This window comes from Apus apus, chromosome Z (assembly GCF_020740795.1).
Source record: "Apus apus isolate bApuApu2 chromosome Z, bApuApu2.pri.cur, whole genome shotgun sequence".
Lineage (NCBI taxonomy): Eukaryota > Metazoa > Chordata > Aves > Apodiformes > Apodidae > Apus > Apus apus.
The window spans coordinates 71,924,700-71,938,080 of NC_067312.1; the positions used below are offsets into that span (position 1 = coordinate 71,924,700).

Genomic DNA, 13,381 nt, shown 5'->3' on the forward strand with positions numbered 1-13,381 from the left:
ACTCAGATAGATGCTATCGGCCCCAAAGCCTAAGAAAAGTAGGGACAGGCTTGCAGTGTCTACCGCATAAAGGCAGAAATGAAGCTCTCCCCTTGTTATTGCATCAGATTTAGGTGCTTAACATTCCCCTCTGTGCCCAAAGACTGCAGATACAAGGAAAATCGGTGATGGTACAGTACACTTGCTGCAGATGTGCAACATGTATATACTTCTTTCAACATTATCAGCAGCATTTCTTGTTTGTGAACTATGAAACTTAGCATTTCAAGCTGTTTTCCAAAGGCTCTTCTTTAAAAAACCACACAATCCAAACTACAGTCTGTCATGCCTAATTCAATCTAAAAACACTGAAGGAAAAAAACAACCAAGCAACTACACATTCTTGGTGGAAATAACGTATTTCCATCGGAGCATCATATGTAGCAGAGTATTTTTACTACACCTAAATACACATAATTAGGGTAAGTACTTACGAATAAAACATGAAAAAATTACAGTAAGAAAATAAGTCTGTAATAATCTCAGTAGAGATGGACTATTTTCAGATGAAATGAGATTGGAGTGTCATTCTTTTTCTTCTTTACAAATGTGAGGTTTGTTTTGCCTATTTTGCAATTTAAGCTTAGACCTTCAACATTATTTTAACATCGTGTCACTATATTTTTAATGTCTGTCATTCTTTAGGCTAAGATAATAAATATGACTTATTTTCTTATTTACTCTTACTTGACTCTTCTTAAAGAGCACATTCCCTCTGAATTGTTTCATGACTGCAGAAACTGCACATAAGAAACAAACTAGCAAGCACACTATCAGCTCTTCCCAGTACAATTGAAAAGTGAAAGTGGGGTGTGAGGTCTCTCTCTTGAAATCTCCATAGACTGATGAAAACACATCTCAGGCCATTATCCTGAAATTTTTGAAGTGAAACACACATGCAAGTTCACATTTCACTTCATTCCCAAGAGCAACTTCTTATGGAGCAGCTACTTCTTAAATAGTAGAGATGGTGTGAATAGTTCATTAATGTATTTATGTACTTAGTAACAATGGTTATATAAGTATTATGGGAAAAAGAACGGAAAAAACACTTGAATTTCTGTAGATGATTTTTAGAATTTTAATAATCTATTTAGCATCTATTTATCACAGAGAAAGTTTTTATAACCACACTAAGCCATGGCTAATCTTGTTTTATTGCCATCTTAAACCTAAAATGTAAAAAAAGAAAAAAAAAAGAAAAAAAGAGGGGTAGGGGGGGAAAGCAGCAGCAAATTTTAGCCTTAGGATCTGGATTTTCAAAAGCACCAAAGGGAGTTGCTACTCATTTCTTATGGGAACTCAAGGCAGCTGATGTTCCGAGGTCATAATATCAGTACACTGGTAAATCCCGCCTGCAGCACACATAAGATAATACTGTTCTCCTACTCAACCTGCAAACTGGAATGACTTCTGTGAGTCTCAGTAACACCCACAACTTATCAGGGTGTATTCATGTTTTCACAGGAAGTGACAGCACAAGGTTTGGCCAGGTATGAACTTAGTCTAACCTAAAAGAAAATTCAGTGTTTCAAAATTATATCATCAACGATGATTAAACCTATAATCTTTTTTCCTAAAACCGACTATTTCATCTGTGTACAGTAGTATTTTTACCAGAAATGTGATTTGAGGACTTTAGTAGAGGTGACAGAGTTGATTGCATTGTTCACCAACAGTCAAGAAACCATTAATAAAATATCAATAGTCTCTCTGCTATGGAATATTCAAAGCTTATCAGTCCTTGATGAAGCTAAGAGATTTAAAAATAGTCCATGAAATTATCACTGATAAGGCAGGCTTAGATATCTACTGGAGTTAGAGGAATCCTTCTAGCTACATTAGTACACTTAAAGAGTTGATAAGATCTGCAATACCATTCTGTGTTAGGCCAGTCAAACAGTTTGTGTGGAAAAGCCAAAGACAAAATAATACCATGACAAAAAAAAAGAGAGAAGAAAAAAACAAACAACAAAAAACATTGTTATGATTGAAAGTAGCTCATGATACAAGACACTGATGGCACGCTGTACTACCTTTCTGTCATGGACTCAAAGACTTCAGCTTAACACTACTCCAAGTAGTGACTGTGCAGTAGAATTTGCTGACTTCAGCACCTAGCTAAGGCTAGAAATAGATATGGAAATGGGCAAAAAACCTCATTTACATTAAGTTCTTCACATAATATTACATGTCTCTAAAAGCAAAAATGGTATAAAACTGGATGATAATAAGAAGTAGCTTCCAGGAGTGTAACTACTGGAAGATATAATTTAAATCAGTTATTGTGGTAAAAAAGATAATATCGATAATAATGCTGATAACTTTTAATCAAAAGCTTTTGACTGTGACTAAAAGTTAGAATAAAACACAAAAAAAGAAAGAAAAACCCCCAAAGTAAATAAATAAATAAAAAAATTTATTATTTTCATTTCTGCTTGTCTTTTCTCTAATCTCTCAATTAAGAAACAGAACATCACAGGATGCCAGACATGCATGATCCACTCTCTTTAGATTGTGAGGAGGACAAGCAGAAAGTTCTGTTATCTCTCCTTCTTCTTACTAAAATATACCTCAAATTAATTAGCAAATTTATCAGCAAGTTTTCTACCTGTCAGTGCTGTCTGCTCTGTCCCAGTATGTCCCTTAGTTTTCTGACTAAAGACCATTGTGGGGAATGCGAGGTGCTGGAGTGAGTAAAACAGCAGCAAAATACTGGCAAACACAGACAGGAGAAACCTTGGACTGTAAGCAGGGGAAATGTGGTCCATTTACCTGTAAATTTCAGACTGACACTTGATAGACAGAATTGAGAACAGCGAGGAAGTTAACATTTTATACCAGCACTTTGAAACAGTATCAGCTCTTGAACTGCAGTCAGGGGAAATCTAGCTATCTCAGATTTCTTAGGTTATCTAAGTTGTCTTAAGTTTTCAGTGAACTCTGGGTTTCAAACTGAAATCAAAAGCTGGTGATGCAATACCTGGGAAAATGAAATATTCTCTCATTGAAATGAACCACTGAAACTTCTGCTTGGTTTTCAGTAGGGAAGATGATGCAACACCTTTTATTGGAGGGCTGATAAATATCTTTGTAAAAATGCTGGGATCATAAATGGACTCACCTATGCATGAGCAGCTCATTTTACTTTTAAAATGAAAAATAATGATGGTAATATAGGAGTTCATTATTCACCTGGCTGCTTTTTCGCAGGTGATTAATAGTGTTGCAAATACTTTGTGCAGTACATAAAAGTGTCCCAATAATCTACGAGTATCTAGGCTATAGATCAACAAGTAAACTGATGATAAGCTTGCTCACAACAAAGTGACTAATCATTCATATAGATACTAAACTGTTGAAATACTAACAAAAACCCAGCTGAAAGCAAAGCTAAATCTGCATGGAAGATAAGTGGGGTTTAGGCTGAATGTTACTCCTTGTATTTTAAAGCTCTGAGTGCACGACTTCTATTTTCATACAAAATGCAGCATCATTCAGCCATTCATTTTAGGAATGACTTTGCCCATCTGTCGGCCAGGGTTATTATGCGTAACCTGTTTCATATAGATATGCTGCTGTAGCTGTAAACTAGAAATGTCAAAACTGTGCTACAACTTTGAAAATAATAGTAAGCTTCTTTTTGTTTGTTTGTTTGTTTGTTTTCCCCTCTGCTTGCTCCCACGAAATGATAGGACAGGCTTCTGTTTCCAGTGAAAAAATGTTAGAAACCAGCAGAAATAAACAAAATTGGTGCACTACCAATGTAGAAACTGGCTTTGATGTTTTTAGCTAGAGAAGTGTTTTTCCAGGTTTACAGAAAAAAATAAAGTTTCTTTTTCCTTTTAGACTAAATGGCTTGGCACTTCTAAAGGCAATAATCATGTAATGTACTGGCTTGAATAAAATTAAAAGGTCTATTAATCTTCATTCTCCAGGACGTAAGAAAGATTATCTGCTATTAGGCAAAAGGACACCCTGGAGCCTCTATTACAGAGCTTCATAAAGAGACCTCTGGCCAAAACAAGACTAGGCCACTGGCAGGACGTATCCAACCCTGGGACTCAGTTCTGCCTTTGATCTGACACAGATGTATTTTCTTGGCTTTCAAAACACCCTGTAATGCTTATCAGCTCTCTGCACCTACTGTGGAGTGTGTGGAAACCACAAGGCATGACTGATTTCAGGGATTAACACTTAAAATTGTTGACCAAGCCTGGAGTTACATGGGAAAATATTTTCCTGTTCCTCCACAGTTTAAAAAAATAAACAAATCACTTTGCACTGTCAGAAATTTTTTAAAAAATTGTCTTGTATTTGGCCTGAAGCACTGAGCATTTACTTCCAGCTAAATGAAACAAGAATTTTGAAAGCATTCTCCTAATGGGAAAAAGACTACCATGTTTGTACCATACCAAACTTCTTGTTCAGGTTATTTTTCTCTTTCCTTGACTGTGGTACCTTTACTTCTATGTTAACTGTCAACGTAGCAGACCGACAGAAGAAGACAGGCTGTGCTGGTGCAAAACAAGGGCCCAGTATTTGGCTTCCAAAGGTGTCCAGAAGCAGCTACAAAAGGCAAAATACATACATATATGTTGCCTTAACACATCTGCAGTCTTCGTTAATTATCATGTAAGGGCATTTCTTGAGCTTTATGTATTTTGTCTATTCAGTAATTCCTGCTGGGTCTGTTCCTGTAAGAAGTGTATGAGTTCATGTCCAGTCTGCCCTTGAACTCAGATCAACTTCTTACAGTCACAAAATTGTTTGTCAGAGTTTCTCTGGCCTACCATGCATTGTGTAAAACCACCCTCTAAAACCTGACTTCCACTGTTGATGTCATCTAGGTCTTACCACACCTACCTCCCTAATCCATGAACAGCAGGCATTATCTTCTTATGTATGCACAGGCAGTGCAGAGGAGAAATGGGGGTTGCAGAAAGCACAAAATTCCTAAATCCTCAGTTTATAGAGTCTACAGGTCACTAGTGCTATGGACTACCACTGCTACAGTGAACTCAATGCTAGCTCTTAATGTGGATATCTTTCCTTTTATTTGTATAAACCTGCTGCTTGATAATCTAATGTGATCCCACTTAATTCTTCTGTTGTGAAAAACACTGTATATTATAATCCCAACCCATTTTTTTCCACTGACTTGTTTTGTTATGCTAGGTACTGAGAATTTAGAAGATTGATTGGGCTCAAAAAAAACCAACTCAGAACTCAAAAATGAATTGGTAAAAGTGTGTCAAGCAACTAAGCTAGAAATCTTTTACAGGATAATAAGGACAAGAAATCCTACAATGAACCAAAGAAATTGCTCTAGTAAGGTAGAGCTGTACAACTAGAGGTTGCAGTGCATGACACTGTTTACTCCCATTGTCCTATGTATTGCAGTAAAAGTATACAGAAATAAATGCCAGTATTAACACTGCCTTATTTACATTCTGGATCATATTTCTGATACTTATTTTTTAAACATTACAGCATAGTGTCTTAGCATTTGCTCAAAGTGTGAAGATCAGCATGCTGCCACCCATATCTGAACTTAAACTAGCTGGCTTCTTCTACTTCTGCATCAAGTAGTATTGTTTATCTTTGATATTAATGTTTCAGTAAAAAAAAAAAATTAATCTTACTGTAATAGGTTAGTTAATGGCAGTTCCTGAGCTGTAAAAATCCTCCCAAGTAGCTCCTACATTTTTTTGTGGGAAAAAAATTGGTGTACTAAAATAATTAATATAACAAAATTACGGAACTGCATGTTTCTGTTCTTATCCCTGCTACATAACAATTAAAAGTCAAGTGCAGTTCAGTGAAGAGAGCTGTATTTTATAAGCAATGCCTTTTTAGAATCATGGCTAGTGTTTCTTTTTACATATATCCCTTTAATCTGTGAAATAGTGGGGCAATACAATGCAAAGTGACAGATGATCAAATTGTCTAGAAAGCTCCTCATACAGTGTCTCTACTCCAGTTCTAAAGACCACATCGCCTAAATGGCTAAAGCGCAATGCTTAAGAGAGATTTACAGTTCTCTGTAAAACTCAGGAACAGATTAAATTTGAATAATTAATTTTAATGTTTTCATTTATTTTCTTGTGCATTAAAGTTTGACTTGCTTATATGTTCTAATGCAAGAAATAAAAACTAATTCCCAGAATTCAGTTCTGGTTTCGATCAAAATGAAATGGAAAGACTCAAGCAATGTTGGAGGACTGCAATGTAAATTGATTACCTACAATTTCCACCTTCTGAGTGAGCTTCCATAATAGATGACAGACCTTTTTAAATCACAGAGTTAGATGCTACTCAACATGACAACATTTATTTCCAGTTGCTCCATATTCTTCCAGAAGGCTGCTATTTCATTTGAAGTTTGACTTTTCAGAGGGTCAAAAAATTTAACACTGCATTCCTTCACTACCTATCCTCTCTTGCTCCGATAGTGGGAGTTATTATTTTTGCATTAGAATTAAAACCAGATAAGATTTTATGACATTTTACTATGAGTGAAATGCAATCAGAACATTAAAAAAATAATGAAAAAAGTAGAAAGACTGCACCCTCCCCATATATCTGCAGAGATATAAAACAAATCAGACATGCAAGATTCTCAAAAGACCCTTCTTTTATTCTCTCATGTTTTATTTATGATGTATAGTTTAAATGGAAAATTATCTTAGAATTAAAAAAAAAAATACATTTTGCTTAGAGTCAGATTGCCTTAGCAATACAAAATTACATACAGGAGAATGGGGAATAAAGAAAATAAAGGAAATCATGTTAGAAATCTCAGATAATAACCCCCAACTAACTCCTAAATTCTTGTAAAACAGAGATTTAATTTTTAATACCAAAAGACTTTCTAGACTATGAATTATTGCTGTGAACCTTGGAAAACATGACTTCTAAGCTCCTCTCAAATAATAACCCCTCTAATGTATTTTGGAATACAAAGCAAATCCTACTGTGGTCCTGCAATTTACATTGATTTACATTTGGGTGAAGTGAAAAGAATTAATGGTTTGGTGGCACATGCTGTGAAAAACTGTCAACCCCCAATAACTAAACTGGCAGGTGTTTTAAAGCAGCTCTGAGGTTTGTTTTGAGTAAAGGAGTCCTCTCAGTGGAGACAGATCTGTGGCAGAAAACAGGCAAGCTTGCTTAAGGAGCAAAATTAATGTATCATTTGTTAATTAGTCACCAGGCACCTCTCTACTGATGGTCAGGCTATCACTCCCATTAGCTCATTTGGATTTGGCTCATGTTCTCCTGCTGAGCAATCCATCACTGCTGTGATGTCCCCAGGCTTTGATTGAGGTTCTCCTCATTCATTGTGCATGTATTAGCATGCAACACATATCTAGAAGAAAATGATGGTATTTCCAGAGATCCTATTGATGTGGAGGAAGAACATTCATAGGCTCAATGAGAGATAATGAAAACAACACAACTTTCTTCTGTGGTGGACTTGTGTGCTGCTCTGAACCATGTGACTGCTGTGCTCTGAGGCCCTTACTAAGTTCAGAGTCATCTATACTTTGCCAAGTCACTGTGCTTTATAATCTTAACATTACAAAATCACAGAATGACACAGATTTACTTTGGTTGGAAGAGAACTTCAAGATTTTTGAGTCCAACCATTAACCTAACACTGACAAGTCTTTAGCTAAACCATGTTTAAGTACTATGTCTATATGACTTAAATACCTTCAGGGATCGTGACTCCACCACTGCTGTGGGCAGCCTGTACCAATGCTTGATAAACCTTTTGGTGAAAAAATTCTTAACATTCAATCTATACCTCCCCTGCCTCAAGCTACAGACTCGAGCAGACAGTAACTATCTATTGCAAATTTAGATCTATGGTTTATGGGCAAGTGAATTAAGTCAGCAAAGTAACCTGTTTGGCTTTCTAGCATAGGCAGTGCAAACTAGCCAAATTCAAGAGTGTGCAATTTAGAAGTAGGTTTCTCTCTTTATTTGCTTTTCTTTGACTTAATCACTCAGAATTGTTTGTCCATTACTACTTGTTCTACCACTCGCTGCTTCTTACAGGGAAATTTATCGACAGCAAGTTTCTGGCAAAGTATGGGAAAGAAAAGATCCATATTAATAATTTAATCACAATCAGTCTTCCTGTGTTGCTGCATCCTGTGAACCGTGTGAACAGAACTCTGTGAAGCTCCTCACTGAGGTAAGCATTAGATCAAGGAGATGCCAAAGCTGAGTGTCCAAGCTACTTCCTTCAAGCAGAAAATGACAGCTGCCTTGCCAAGAACCACAAGTAATAAAAAGATGACTGAGTTGAAAAGATAAAATGACCAAATTTTGACTGCAAATGTCCTTCAGTAACCCAAAATAAAACACGGCTCAAAGAAAGGCTGATTTCTTCACAACCTGTCTTTTGCCATCTGCACCCTGAGAACTCACTTTTCTGCTTGTGAGAAACTGTATTTAAAAAACAGTACCAACTTTGCATCTGAAGAATAAGAGGGACCTTTTGTTGCTGTGTTTCCTCTCCTGACCTGTTGGTGATGGCTGTGGTTTATTGAAGTGGCAGAAAAAGTTGCATGCCCTTTGTTTATAATATGTTATAATTAAGCTTTTAATTCCCATAGACTACTGTATCTTTCAAAGACCAGTCACAACACACTGCTTAGCAGTCCAAGCCTTCTAGAAGTAATGTAATTTCCTCATTATGTTAATTACTAGATTGGTCTTAAACTAACATTTTATCCTATTCCAATTTTTGGGTCTTTCAAGTCATTATTTAATTAAGATGTTGTTATGCATTTTCTTTTTATTTTTTCCAAAGTGTGGGTGTTAAAATAAAATACTTAAGCTGGTGGCTTAAATTTGACTACTTTAACGAGTACTGGTATTAATGCTTGCTTTGCTACCAACACAATTCAAAAGATAATTAAACACAATTTTCTCCTTATGAATTGCTTTCAGCATTTAGGAAATGCTACAGTATAGTTATTTCCTATCTAGTAATCTACAGAATTCATTACAAATAAACAGGCAAATACAACAAAAAAGGAGAGAAAGAGGCAGGTGCAACAATAGACAAGAAGCAAACACCACATGAGAAACAGAAAAAAAAAACATACTATTTTTATAATGACACAATGAATACAACTTTAGAATAAGCTCAGCTAACCAATATCAAATGAAAAACAGTGTTCTCTTCCCACATGAAAAAAGGGAAGAATTCATCTTAGATAACTGTCATCATTCAAAAATTCAACTAGTTTAAGCTGTCTGCCTTTCTCTATGGCTAAAAAAACTGAGTACATATTTGGAGAACAATTTGCTGTTGTTTTCAAATGAGATTTTGTTGATGTAAAAAAAGATGATCATGTATTAAAATGAAAGAGTAAGTCATTTGCAGCACTGAGACAATTCTTTTCTACTGGTGTGGATGACAACTTCAGTAATATTGTCTAGTACTGCAGATTAGTTTGGCAGGAAAACAACCAACCCAAATACATTATACTACTGACAATCATAACATTTTAAATATGTGTAGGCATATATTTAACTGTTGCTTTGCCAATCTCCAAACAATCTGTTGTATTTATCAGCAACTGTTTTTTCCCTAATAGTGCTTAGCTGATTTCATTACACCAGCAAGAAAAACATTACAATAAGACATTCCTTGTTGTTCCACTCCACTGTTTAAGGGAGGGTTGATTTTCTTAAGTCACCTGAGCTCAATAACTATATAGAAGATCTGTGGAAAAACTGTATCAGGTTTGTCACTCATGCACATCAAGCTGCAGAACCTTCCACTAGCTCTGCAGCAAAATACAAGCTAAGCAACCAGATGAAAGTACTTTTTTTGCAGCAAGAAACTAGTTTTGAAGTTTCTAGCACAACTAGAAACATAAATCTACTGCAGTGCTGCTGGTGACCTGAAAGTAATATGGAGGTGTAAGAGGAACCTCAGCAGGCTTCCAAGATGGGCATCTTTTTCATCTGGGTGTGCTCTGTAGAGATACAGGCCTTCAAAAACCCCAGTACAACACCAATTTTAAGATTAAATACTACAAAATCCCATGTACAATTAGAAAGTTGGAATTAGGATGACATGCAAAACAGTTTATGCAAAGGAGATGGTTTGGGGAAGGAGAGGAAAGCTCCAGCTATTTGGAGAATTCAAATGAACTTGAGATGCCTTGGCTCCAAGCAATATTGCAGAGATCGGAGAGACAGGACCAGAGAAATTGCTTGCTGAAGCACCAGAAAAGGGTCAAATGGGCAAAGGCATTAAAGTACAAGGTGCTGCTCTCCTTACTAGGAAGTCAGAAAGTAGGAAATCAAAACAATGATGGATATGGCATCTGCCAATCTAGCAGAAACAAGGAAATATTTTAAAACACCAAAATTTAATTAACAGTAAATATGGAAAAGGGAATTAAGGCCCTGTCATGATATCATAATTTATAACTGCAGAATATTAGTAGTAAAGTGGGAATGGATTTTGAAGAAAATGTAGATTTTTCTGAATGAGTCTCAGCTAGAAAAATGAGATACAGAATGGTGAAAATCTGTTTACAAAAGTAGTCACCAAGTATCTGAAAGACCATCAGGAATAATTTTCAATAATGTTTATAGTTTTAGTGCCTCATTCTGGGCCTCATTCTGGGCAGAAAGTACTTTAACACTTCCTTTAATGTGAAACACCTTAATAAATGGGGTGACTGGCAAGGGGAGCAGAAGCACCCCCCAAACTGATAGAGCAGCCTGGTCATGGTAGTTCAGCAAAAGATCTTGGGGAAAAGCCTGTGAACTGATTCAAGGTAGGAAATGAAGGAAAATGGAACTGTGGGTGTTTCTTTCTTTTGTCAGTAATTAACCTGAAACGATTCACCTTGCTTGGTTTATGCTAAGTTTATGCTAAGTTTAGACATAACTACAGGAAGCAAACCATTACTCCCCCCACCTTAGATATTACTGTTATTCAGGTAATTTCACAGAACTGTCTCCAGAAGGAAGGGAATCCCTAAAGGTAAGTATTCAGAAGCAAAGAGAGTTGCTAGAACTAATTATTTGTAGTAGTTCTGGTACCAAACCTGAACAGATAGGTTGTTCTCTATCACCAAACTGCATAGATTTCAGCTGCGAAGAGTACAGAGACACAAGCAGGTTATCTGAATTACTGGAAACTCCTGTGCTATAAATTAGGCCAGATAACTGAGATGGCTTCTGAAGCATCATCTTTGAAGGAATGGCAAGAGTGCCATCGAGCAGGCTGCTGAAGAAATTCAGACCCAGATTACGACTGAGCTGGAAAAATATGATTTTGGTCATCTAATCTCATTAACTTTTCCCCCACATCACATAAATGCTTTCTTCCATTATTAATTATGGTGCTTGCTGTAAAGGAGTATTGGAGTTCATGAGTAGAGTCTAGATCACAACAGATTTTCAACAATGGCAGCAGCAATAATGTGAGTATTCTTCTTGAACTCGAAAATGCACAGTCTGCGCATGGAGCCACATAATACTTCCTGCCCTATGGAGCTAGACTATGGATATAGCAATCCGGAACACTTTAAAGCAAAGAGAATACTTGCTAATGGCTGCATTTTTAAAAACATAGATGTTCGAGCATTTCCCTTTTTGAAAGAAAACTGAGTAAAATAACCCAAGCTCAAGACAGAGATGAAATTACCTCTGGGGTTCATCCAAAAGTCCCATGAACTGCCCTACACTAGCAAGTAGCATTTATGTATCTGATGCAAACATCACTGCTCAGCAACCATTAGCACAGCAGGCACTCTGAGATATGTTAGAACACAAGATTTTTAAAAGAGGAACAGTTGGTATCTGTGATATTTGGGCATGGATCCCACAAAACAATCGTGAGTCAGAACAGATCTGTTCAAGTCATCTGCATACCACAAACTACAACAATACTGCAACTTTTAGCCCATTTTAGGATACCATGGAATTGCTATTGGGGTTATTCCTTGTAATAACTTATTGCAGCAAGAAAAGGGCATACAAGTAAGTTAATATTTCACATGCTTTTTCTTACAAATGTGTTTTGACTAAACTATATGCAAGCAGCATTATGATAAAACTGTAGTCAGTGTGTGAACAGGTTACAATACAATACTCTGCATTTTAAAGAAAAAAAAAAGCAAAGAGAACAATGAGGAATGGATTAATTTAAATGACAGACATGTCTTTCTTACAGAAGCATTACCTGGTCTTGAAGCATGTGACCCAATCTTTACTCATGGACTGAATTAAAAACAATCAGCCTATAGTGGAAGTTAATGACAACTTTAAGACACATGCCTTTTTCCAACCCAGAAATGTTATTACACTTTTTTGAAAAAATATTGTAAGTGTGATAACTTTCAGGTAAGCTTGTTACTGAGCTCATATCATGGCCTTGTGACAAAACAAAACAAAACAAAAACAAGTATTTCTTTACAACTGTCTTTTGACCAGATAAAAGAGGTATGCTTGATACTTCAAGGACTTGCAGAGACACGCAAGTTGTCAGATTCAATTTGCAAGTTCAGGGAGGTTAAAGCATAGTAACACTTAGAACAAAACGGAAAATTTTAGAATATAAGAATTAACTCTGCAGCCCCTTGTGATCTGTAGATAATTAAAAATCCACTGTCACCCATCGTAGGAATAACACACCCCAGGATACTTCTGTGGAGTCTCTGTGCACCCTTGGTTTCCTGGTATTACTGATGGGGCTAAATATGATACAACTGACTCTCTTCTACGTGGAGAAATATTTTAATGTTGCTTCTTCACAGCAATAAAATCTTCTTTCTCTCCAGAAGTTTCTAACTGCTGCTTCAACAAGCTGCAATAAAATATCCCAGGATCTTCAGTTATTCCAAAGTTAAACCGACAAGCCAACTGCTCCTTCTTTTCTTTAAGTGTGTAAACTTGGAGAAATATAGTAATTGTATTGCTAAATTGCTTAGCAACTGTAGGTAAAAAAAACCTAACAGGTCATAGTTTATATGTGAAAAGCTTGCAGGGGGCTAGCAGCCATGTCTACTGCTATTGAGGCTACCCATGGAGAAGTGCCCTGCAAACTGGCAGCTGACTCAAACCACTGCTATTTTCTGCAGTTCAAAAAATGTAAATGTGTCAGAGACTGGTCAAATAGGTTTCCATACCAGTGATTTATTGCAATCTTTCATATTAGCATACTACTGACTTCTATAAATCACTCCCAGGCTGCAAACAACCCCTGTGCACAGCCTTATGATGAATTCAAGTGCTGAATCAGTCTTGCTAGCTTCAGTGTGATGTTGGAAGGTAGTTTTGAGCAGTCTCAATTACA

General features: G+C 36.4%; 1 protein-coding gene across 2 annotated transcripts in view; it reads right to left on the reverse strand.

Moving 5' to 3' along the window:
- Nucleotides 1-13,381, reverse strand: part of EDIL3 (EGF like repeats and discoidin domains 3) — a 247,748-nt gene that overhangs the window by 23,802 nt on the left and 210,565 nt on the right. The window lies entirely within an intron of this gene.